The sequence below is a fragment of the Glycine soja genome, chromosome 20, assembly GCF_004193775.1.
Source record: "Glycine soja cultivar W05 chromosome 20, ASM419377v2, whole genome shotgun sequence".
NCBI lineage: Eukaryota > Viridiplantae > Streptophyta > Magnoliopsida > Fabales > Fabaceae > Glycine > Glycine soja.
In genome coordinates, this window is record NC_041021.1 from 24,635,031 (window position 1) to 24,645,729 (window position 10,699).

The window sequence follows — 10,699 nt, forward strand, 5'->3', positions numbered from 1 at the left end:
TTCAACTTGACTCGATGAACCTTTTCGTAAAAGCACGAGCTTGGTTCAACCCCATAACCCAGGGAATGGCAATTTTGATTGCCAATACTTCATCAACATTTCATAGGGATGAAAGACTCAGGAATACGCATGCTATGCATGGAAAATGTAATTATGAGATTGAGATGCCCGAAGAAACATCCTTTCTTAGTTAACCATGCATTAGGTACCATGTTCAATCATTTTGTTTTTAAGTGAAATGGGTTTATGATTCCAACATGGTTGGCTCATGGTACCGAATATATGCAACTAAGAATGCAGCGTGAATTTTCGTGCTTTCTTTTTTTGTTTTTGTCTTGCAGGGGAAAACGCAAGGGTCACGCATGAGCAAACATGAAAACAATTAGTATGCAATTTGTAGATCAAAAACGTTTGTTGAACACATATGCATGATGATGCAATGACTCATGTAAAATGTGATGCTGGAATATGATAACGGACAAATGTAGGAACGATATGTTCATTATGATGCCATGAAGAGATGCTTATGCGATGCATGATATGAATGCATTTACGGACACGAGAGCCCGGAAAATCATCTCTACTTACTTGCACATTTGGGGGCGCAGTGCCCCATGTGTGCAGTTAAGAAGACGATATGGATCTTCCGACTTCCCATGAAAAAAGACGAGACCCACATACAACGCATGTGTGACGACATGATGCAGATGCGCAAAAGCGCAACAGGGGGATTTACACAGCATGGCAATATCCTCAAAATAATCATACAACAAAGGCGTACATGACCTTTAGGTTATATGCATGACAGTGTTTAAAAGGCACGCAGCGTGTTCGCTTCGTGCCCCTATTTTAGGGACCTATAGGATAATATCTAGGGGTCTCTAATAAATACTCCCAATGATCCATATCTCACATGGCTGTTTTCTAGAGGTATCATCACTCAAGATAATAATATTGCGGCAGTATGGAATACCAGCAAAAACACATTATAAAGAGAGAAAGCTCTAGACGAGGTTTCACTATTATCAAGCAAGTCGGAGACCTAACATGACCATAGATTCACCTCCACTCCTTAGATTCCCATGGACCCAGGTATAGGGCCCCTTTTTTACTCAAACTTGTGGGTGCTTAGAATGCATTGTAAAAATGTGGAAAAGACAGCATTTATTATTTTTACACAGTTCAAGAAAAACGCACACACAAAAGTTTCACAATTCCACACTTTCCTAAAATAGGCCTAACTCACAAAAATAGTCCCCAGTGGAGTCGCCAACTGTCGCAACCTTCCCTTATGCGGGCGAGCGAGGCGAGGCTCACGGGTGCGCTTTCCAAAGGAGGAAAGATGCGCGGAGTCGCCACCAACGTTTATTTGTGGAAAACGTCGGAAAAATTGAAGGAAACCGGTCATAAAGAATATTCCAAGTTCGGGAGTTGTATTTACGTTTGAGGAAGGTATTAGCACCTCTCACGTTTGTCTCAAAGGACAACAGCCTTATTTTTAGAATTGTGGAAATTGTGTTACCTTAACTTTTATTTCTTTTTATTTTTAAGGTCGACAAAAGCGGGGCTCTTGCTCCTACGTACCCTCCATCGAAGAGGAAATCAGACCTACGCAGTTCTTTTTAAGGGTGAATCAAGCGATTCTTTTTACTTGGAAGGTGATCATTTTAAGGCGTTGGACCTTAAAAATGATCCATTTACTTGGTAAGAAAAACTGAGATATTGAACTTTCAAATCCTTTTTAGTGATTTTTTGTGGACGAGCTTGACTTTGAGGGTTGATTTTAGCCTTAGTTTCACTTTAGTTATTAGTCAATTCAATTAAGAAAGAGAAATCCCAAAGAGAAACGTCCGATTGATTTTTCCGCTTTATTTTACTAAAAGGTATTTTTTGATTATTATATTATTATTTACCTCTTTTTTTTATTTCCAACGTGGTTAAGGCACGACCGAATGGTCGGATTTCATTTAAGTAGAAATTAACGGATATTACAATTCAAATGATCGGTGGAAATTTATTTTATTTTTTGATTAGGCAAGAAAACGGCTTAAACGATCGGTTAAAGCTCATCAAAAACGGAAGAAAAGAAACCGAAATTGAACGAAATAAAAATGAAATCCAAGAAACAAGAAATGAATTAAAAGTCTCGGATTTGGAAACTTACCCATTGAAGAACGAAGAACGGTGAATAACAGAGGAAAACCTTCACGGATTTGCTTACGGAAACATCTCGGAAGCGTTACGGAAGCACCTCGGCTTGGATTTTCTTCACGGAAACAATTTTTTTCACCCAAAACAGCTGAAATACATCACCAGGGGGATCCGGGACCCTTAGAACAGCCCCCTTCAGCCTATTTATAGGAAAGTGGGGGAGGAGGTTGTCGCCCAGCTCGCCTGGGTTGCTTCCTGGAGAAGCAATCCAGCTTCGAAAATACTCTGGAAGGCCAAATTTCAAAATTTCAAAATTGCTATTTGCACCCCCCCCATTTTTTTATAAGTTCACCCCCTTCTTTCATAATTTTACGGAAAAGTTACAGAAACCTATAGGACTTGATTTTCTTCTTTTTTTCTCTTCCTTCTCACCCATATTAAGTGAAATATGCTTATTTAGGGTTATGGGAATTTTACGGAAGCATTACGGGTGTCCCGAAAGCCCATTTTTTAACAAAACGGGGGAGGTGGTTGCCACCTAGCTCGCCCAGGCAAGCTAGGTTGCTTCCACCTTAAGTAAGAAATTGCCCAGAAACCTCTAGAAGGGCCCAGATTCGAAAATTACTATTTGCACCCCCATTTTACTAAATACATCCCCTTTACTTTTTTTGGTGATTCTTTTTCCGTAACGTTACGAAACTTTACGAATTTCGTAACGATAATTGTTTTCTTTTCGTAAGGTTACGGAACCTTACGGATCATATAATTACTCCTTTTTTAGCTTTCGAAGAGTTACGGAAACTCACGGATTGCGTAACAATACTTCCTTTTGATTTCTGGCATGTTACGGAATTTCACGGATTGCGTAACAACGCTTCCTTTTGATTTCCGTCACGTCTCGGGACTTCACATATTGTGCAACAAAGGGTGCCAAGTATCTCAAAGCGGTCAATCAAAGGTTGCATGCCATCAAGCAATAGTCCCCGGACGAAATTAGGGTATGACAACTAAGATAGATGTATATGTAGGCACACTATCTATGGAGTTTGGTGATATAACTGTTCATTTTGATATTGTCGATGCTATGAAACACCCATCTGAAGATCTTTCTGTATTCCGTGCTGAAATAATTGACCATATTGTTGATGAATACATGACTGATCTTCGTTCTAATCTGCATGTCTGTCACTCTTCATGCATTGAATCTGAATTTGTATTTCATCATACGTCTGAATTTGATGCTGAGAGTGAATCTGAATTTGATATTGATTACATGTCTGGTGATATTTTACCTCTTGAGATTGATTTTCTAGAGTCAAATAGAACTAACCATGCTTCAGGAAGTTCATATACCTCTGACTTTCTTTATGAGGTACAGGCTGAGAAACCATCTCTTTCTACCACTATCCAGCCGCCCACACCAGAATTGAAGCCTCTGCCATCAAATTTGAAATATGCTTACTTGGATGATAGCAAAAGTTTTCCAGTAATTATATCTGCCTCCCTTGCTGATGAGAAAAAGGAGAAGCTATTATCAGTTCTCAAGAAGCATAAGAAGGCTATAGGCTGGACCCTGGCGGACATTCCTGGTATTAGCCCATCCACATGTATGCATCGGATAAATTTAGAGGATGGATCTAAACCAGTAAGGCAGCCACAGAGAAGACTCAACCTGGTGATTCTTGATGTAGTGAAGAAGGAGGTAACCAAGCTTTTGCAAGCTGGAATCATTTATCCTATCTCCGACAGCCAATGGGTAAGTCCCGTCCAGGTAGTCCCGAAGAAAGCCGGCCTCACCGTGATAAAAAATGAGAAGGAGGAGTTGATTCCTACTCAGGTGCAGAACAGTTGGAGAGTCTGCATCGACTATAGGAGACTGAACCAGGTTACCAAAAAGGACCATTTTCCCCTGCCATTCATTGACCAGATGCTTGAACGCCTGGCAAGTAAATCTCACTACTGTTTCCTTGATGGTTTTTCTGGTTATATGCAAATCACTATTGCTCTTAAGGATCAGGAAAAGACCACATTCACCTGCCCTTTCGACACTTTTGCCTATAGGAGGATGCCTTTTGGCCTGTGCAATGCCCCTGGTACCTTCTAGCGGTGCATGATCAGTATTTTCAGTGATTTTTTAGAAAATTGCATAGAGGTGTTTATGGATGATTTCACTGTATATGGATCCTCTTTGGATGTTTGTTTGGAAAGTCTGGAAAAAGTTTTGAATAGATGCATTGAAACTAACCTTGTTCTAAATTTTCAAAAATGTCACTTTATGGTTGAGCAAGGTATAGTTTTAGGCCACATTATTTCCAATAAGGGCATTGAAGTAGATCCTACAAAAAATTTTGTTATTTCACAATTGTCTTACCCCTCTTGAATGCGAGAGGTGCGATCTTTTCTTGGTCATGCAGGATTCTACAGGCGCTTTATAAGAGATTTTAGCAAAGTAGCCCTTCCACTATCCAACTTGTTGCAAAAGGAGGTGGAGTTTGACTTTAATGATAAATGCAAAGAGGCTTTTGATTGCCTCAAAAGAGCACTGACTACCACCCCCATCATCCAGGCACCCGACTGGACAGCCCCTTTCGAGGTTATGTGTGATGCATCAAACTATGCACTGGGGGCTATCCTTGCTCAGAAAATTGATAAATTGCCTAGAGTGATATATTATGCTTCTAGGACTTTAGATGTTGCCCAAGCGAATTACACTACTATTGAGAAAGAGCTACTAGCCATTGTTTTTGCTCTTGAAAAATTTCGTTCTTATTTGCTTGGTACTCGCATTATTGTTTATACTGACCATGCAGCTCTAAAGTACGTGTTGAAGAAGTCTGATTCAAAACCTAGGTTGATCCGATGGATGCTCTGGCTCCAAGAGTTTGACTTGGAGATCCGTGATAGGAGCGGAGCACAAAATTTAGTTGTTGATCATTTGAGTCGGATCGAACGTGTGTCTGATGAGGACTCACCCATTCGGGATGATTTCCCGGATGATCATTTGTATATATTGTATAGTATTTCTGATTCTTTTTCTACTCCCTGGTTTGCTAACATTGTAAATTATTTAGTTGCTTCTGTTTTTCCTCCCTTAGCATCTAAGGCTCAAAAAGATAAAATTAAAAGTGATGCTAAGCATTTTATTTGGGATAACCCCTACTTGTGGAAATTGTGCAGTGATCAAGTCATTAGACGATGCATTCCAGATCATGAGACTGACTCAATCCTGTAGTTCTGTCATTCTTCCGCACTGGGAGGTCTTCTGGGTGTTCAAAGGACAACTCGCAAAGTGCTTGACTGTGGCTTTTATTGGCCCACCATCTTTAAAGATGCGTGGAAGACTTGTAGCACTTGTGAGCAGTGTCAGAGAGCAGGAAGTGCACTTACATGGCGACAACAAATGCCTCAGCAACCCATGCTATTCTGTGAGGTGTTTGATGTCTAGGGCATAGATTTCATGGGCCCTTTTCCTTTCTCTTTTGGTTATGTTTATATTCTCCTTGCAGTTGATTATGTTTCAAAATGGGTAGAAGCTAAGCCTACTAGAACTAATGATGCTAAGGTTGTTGTAGATTTTGTTAGATCTAATCTGTTTTGCAGGTTTGGAGTACCTAAAGCAATCGTTAGTGATCAAGGAACCCATTTTTGCAACAAATCAATGCATGCCTTGCTGGAGTACCAAGCTTGATGATGCTCTTTGGGCACATAGGACTGCCTACAAAGCACCCATAGGAATGTCTCCTTACCGGGTTGTTTTTAGAAAGGCATGTCATCTTCCAGTGGAGATTGAGCATAAAGCATACTAGGCAGTGAAGACCTGTAACTTCTCTATGGATCAAGCTGGTGAGGAAAGAAAGTTGCAATTGAGTGAGTTAGATGAGATCCGCCTAGAAGTGTATGAGAATGCCAAGTTCTACAAAGAAAAGACCAAGAAGTTCCATGATAGCATGATAATTAAGAAGGACTTCATGGTTGGGCAAAAAATGTTATTGTATAATTCCAGGCTTGGACTCATGAGTGGTAAGTTGAGGTCTAAGTGGATTGGTCCTTTTGTTGTTACTAATGTTTTTCCTTATGGTAGAGTTGAGATCAAAAGCGACTCCACAAACAAGAGCTTCAAGGTCAATGGACACTGACTTAAGTCATTCCTCACAAACCCTTCTTTAGTGGACGCAGTGGTGGAAGAGACTTCCTTAATCCACCCTACTTTTCCTCCACCATGACTTGGGGAGTTCTTCTTTTTCTATCTCCTTCTTTTCATTTATTACACTTGTCCGATTCTATTTGATGGTTTAATTGCTTTTAATCTTTTAATTGTGCTATATTGAGGACAATGTGTTGTTTAAGTATGGGGGGAGTGTTCTTTGGTTTTGCTAGTTTTGTTGGATTTGTTAATTTTGTTAGTTTTGTTGGGTTTCTAGTTTAATATTTTAGGTCAATTTTGTTTGTATGTTCAACTTTGCTTTTTTTTTTTCTTTGAATTATAGGTTATGTTCAAGTAATGGGTAATTGTTTTGAAAATAAAAGTCTCTTGACATTTTGTGATTCGAAATCCTTGTTTTTCCTCTACATGTCATGATAGTTTTGAAAGCTCAATTTTAAAGTGATAAGTTTACCTTTGTGAGAAATTGAGCCATCATCATAATCATTTGGTGTGTTTTGCCCCATTGATTGCTTGCACAATAGCCTTGGCTTGATTCTTGTTGATGCTTCCTAGTTCACATGCATATTTGGAAATGATTTAGGCAATTTTGTTCTTATAAGCCTCTAGCCAAATGGACTTACCTTGAATTAATTCCTTTGATAGCCCTTTGAGCCTATGTTTCCCTTTCTTTATTTTGAAGCTCATTACAAGCCTTAAGTGAAAAACCATGATCTCACCTTAACCTTAAGGAATTTTGGAGCTTTGGAATTGTTTTGGGAATAAGTGTGGGGGGTTTTGTTTCATTGGATAACATGTTTTGTTGGCTATGCTTCATGATGTATTTTGGGCCATACTTGATGTACATTGTATATTGGTTAAATGTTGGACATGCTGAATGATATGCTATTTCTCAAATGCTACGCTTCAAAAAAAAATCAAGTTGAATCAATTAGAAAAAGAAAAAGAAAAGCAATAAAGTTGAGTTGGCCCCATTACAACCTTAAAAGACCTTTTGATCCTCATGTGCTTGTGTTTATGGGTTGATTGTCAATTTTAGAATCTTGCCAAGTTTATGTGGTGTTGGTTTTCATGGGTGCTTTGAGGGTAAATAGTAGCCTAGACACTTGAGAGATAGAGTGTATATTTTGTGAGGCTTTATCACTTAAGCTGATTAACTATTTTGTCATGATTGGGTTGCTTGGATGATTTTCATGAATGTCTTGACTCTTTGGATCTCTTCATGTTAGATGTTACCCATTCCTTTCATTCCTTGATGTTCATTGAGAAATATGTAAATGTTTTTGTTTGTCTCTCTTTGATATCCTTGGATTTTGTTCTTTGTTTCATTTTGCCCAGGAGTGCAAAAGGCTAAGTATGGGGCATTTTGATGTGCCATTATTTTCTCTTATTTCTTAACCCTTTTTGTCACCAATTTAATTACTGATTTACTCTAATTGTTAAATTTATTATTCAGTTTTATCAATTGGGCCCACTTGACTAATTTGGTGTTTTTAATTCAATTTCAGGATAATTATAAGCTATTGGGCTGAGCCAGATTGGACTTGAAGAGAGCAGACAATTTTATTAGATTTTGTCTAATTTCATTTTTTATTGCATTCAGTTATTTTTATTTCGTTTTAGGCCAAAATAATGTAATAAGGCCCAGTGACTTTGAGTGACCCTTATAAATAGTAGCCTTGGGATTCGTGTAAAGATTATTCTATTATTTAGGAGTTTTAGGGTTTTACGTTTTGAGCTTTGTATTACTGTTCATGTGAATGCATTTTTCCATTTTCTGCTTCTAATTACAATTTCGTTTTTGTTCCTTCTTCTGCCTTTAGTTTCATTTTCGTTTCCTGCCTTTAGCTTCATTTTTGTTTTCTGCCTTTAGCTTCATTTATGTTTTCTGCTTTTGTTGAACTTATGGAAGGCTAAATTTCTAGTGTTGTTTCCCTCTGAGGATAAAGCATAATTCTCTTTGAGGTTTTGTTTTTATTGTTGCTCTCCTATCGGTTTTCCCTTCACCAATTAACGCACATGTGTTCTATTAATTTGTGCACGCTTCGTGTTCAATTAATTGCCACTGTGGTTAAATTATGTTCGTGCTTAATGAACAAGGGGTTAATTGGTGTATGTGTTGCTTAATCACATATTGACAACCTTAAATTGATTTTCGCTTAGTAAATTAAATTAGGGTTGGATTAATGGGTTAACTGCCAGGGGTGAAATCCTCATAACCTAGGATAAGCTAATGGCTTTTGAATCAGAGGAAAAAACACGTTTTTAATACTATTAATTTTGTATTCCAATCTGCTTGTTCTTAAATTCATAAACAAACCCCCCCCCCAATTGTTACTGTTATAACGAAGCATATTATGAACATTTGGTCAGTCATTGTTCGTTGGGAAACGACCTAGGATCACTTCCTAGTTACTGCATTTTAATGTTTATTTGATTTGGGTACGGCCTCGATCAATTTTGATCAAGAATGTGAAAAATACCAAAAAAAAAGGGGGGGCAAAAGGGTATTTTCTTTTGTTTTCCTAGACCCTAGCTCACCTGTGTGAGCTGCAACTTCCCCAAAGTGACCCTTTGCTTATAAATAGGCATCCTAGGGGTGTTTGAAGGGGTCTCAATGTTCAGAAGTGGAGAGAATTTGACGTAGCTCCATGTGGAGCTTGTAGGCCTTGAATCTTCTTCATCAATGGAGTCCTTTTCTTTTTGAAGATCAATGGCAGCAGAATGGAAATGGAAGAAAGATTATTGGAGATGCCACTTCAAGGAGAAGATGAGTCAAGAAGAAGCTCACCACCATAGGAAGCCATGGATAAGAGCTTGAAGGTAGGAGAAGATGAGTGGAGGGAAAGGGAGAGAAGGAGCATGAAATTTTGTTCCTCAAATAAGGTCTGAACTTTGAAGTGTAATTCTCAAATGATCAAAGTTGAAAAAATGCACACACATGGCCTCTATTTATAGCCTAAGTGTCACACAAAATTGGAGGGAAATTTGAATTTCTATTCAAATTTCACTTGAATTGGAAATTGAATTTGTGGAGCCAAATTTTGGAGCCAAAATTTCACTAATTATGATTAGTGAATTTTAGCTATGGTTCAGCCCAGTAATCCAAGATCAAGTCCAAGATTCTCCACTAAGTGTGCTTAGCTGTCATGAGGCATGTAAAGCATGAAGGACATGCACAAAGTGTGACTATATGATGTGGCAATGGGGTGTAGCAAGCAAATGCTCACCTCCCTCTCTAAAATCTAATTGGATTGGGCTTCTCCCAATTCAATTAAATTTATTTCTCAACACACACATCAAATATTCACTTAATACATGTGAAATTACAAAACTACCCCTAATACAAAAACTAGTCTAAGTGCCCTAAAATACAAGGGCTGAAATATCCTACATTTCTAGAGTTCCCTACCTACATTATGGAGCATAAATACAAGGCCCAAAAATAATGAAACTTTAATATAATATGTACAAAGATAAGTGGGCTCATACTTAGCCCATGGGCTTGAAATCTACCTTAAGGCTCATGAGAACCCCAGGGCCTTTTCTTACATCTTTGGCCTAATCTTCTTGGATTCTTTTATCCAATGCCCTTGGGGGTAGGATTGCATCATTCCCTCCCCCTTGAAAAGGATTTGACCTCAAATCCAAAGGTTCTTGAAACTCTGAGCTTCTTCCCTCAACACCTGTAAAAAGAATAAAAACATACATATTAGTGTTGTTTCATATGTTGGAGTAAGGTAAGGTCTGAAAACCCACTTCCTGGGCATCTTCCCATAAGGGAACATGGTTTCTCACCTACTCATTGAATGGTGCTACAAGTATAAAAAAATATGGGACAAACCTTTTGTAAAAGTTTGTTAAGTCATGGAAGCCCCAAATTTTCCTTATGCTTGGTGGAGTAGGCCACTCAAGAATGACCTTTATTCTCTTAGGGTTCGTGGGAAACCCTTGATCATTATTAAAAAAATTAAGGAAAGTAATGCAATAAAATATACCTTTTTCTGTATTTTCATGTTGATTATTCCTACCAAAAAGTACGAAAAACCTAAGGTGTCCCATACGAGCACCTAAGTTTGTATTGAAACTAAAAATAAGAACAAACCTACCTAATGAGTCCCTATGTATGTGAATCATGAAGATGTTGGATGCATGGGTGATTTTACAAAAGAGGGTTGCACCACTCAACACATTCATCATACCACCCATCATAGGGATTCGGTGCCTCATAATACCTATTTTGGGCACCAACAAAGCACAAGGAGTTAAGCTCTTACGAACCAAACCCTCATCCAATAACTCCTTTACTTGGGGAATAACCTCAAGCTCAAGAGGTATGGCAGTGGTAAGGGATGTTTCCTGGGATAGTAAAAGGTAGAAAGATTG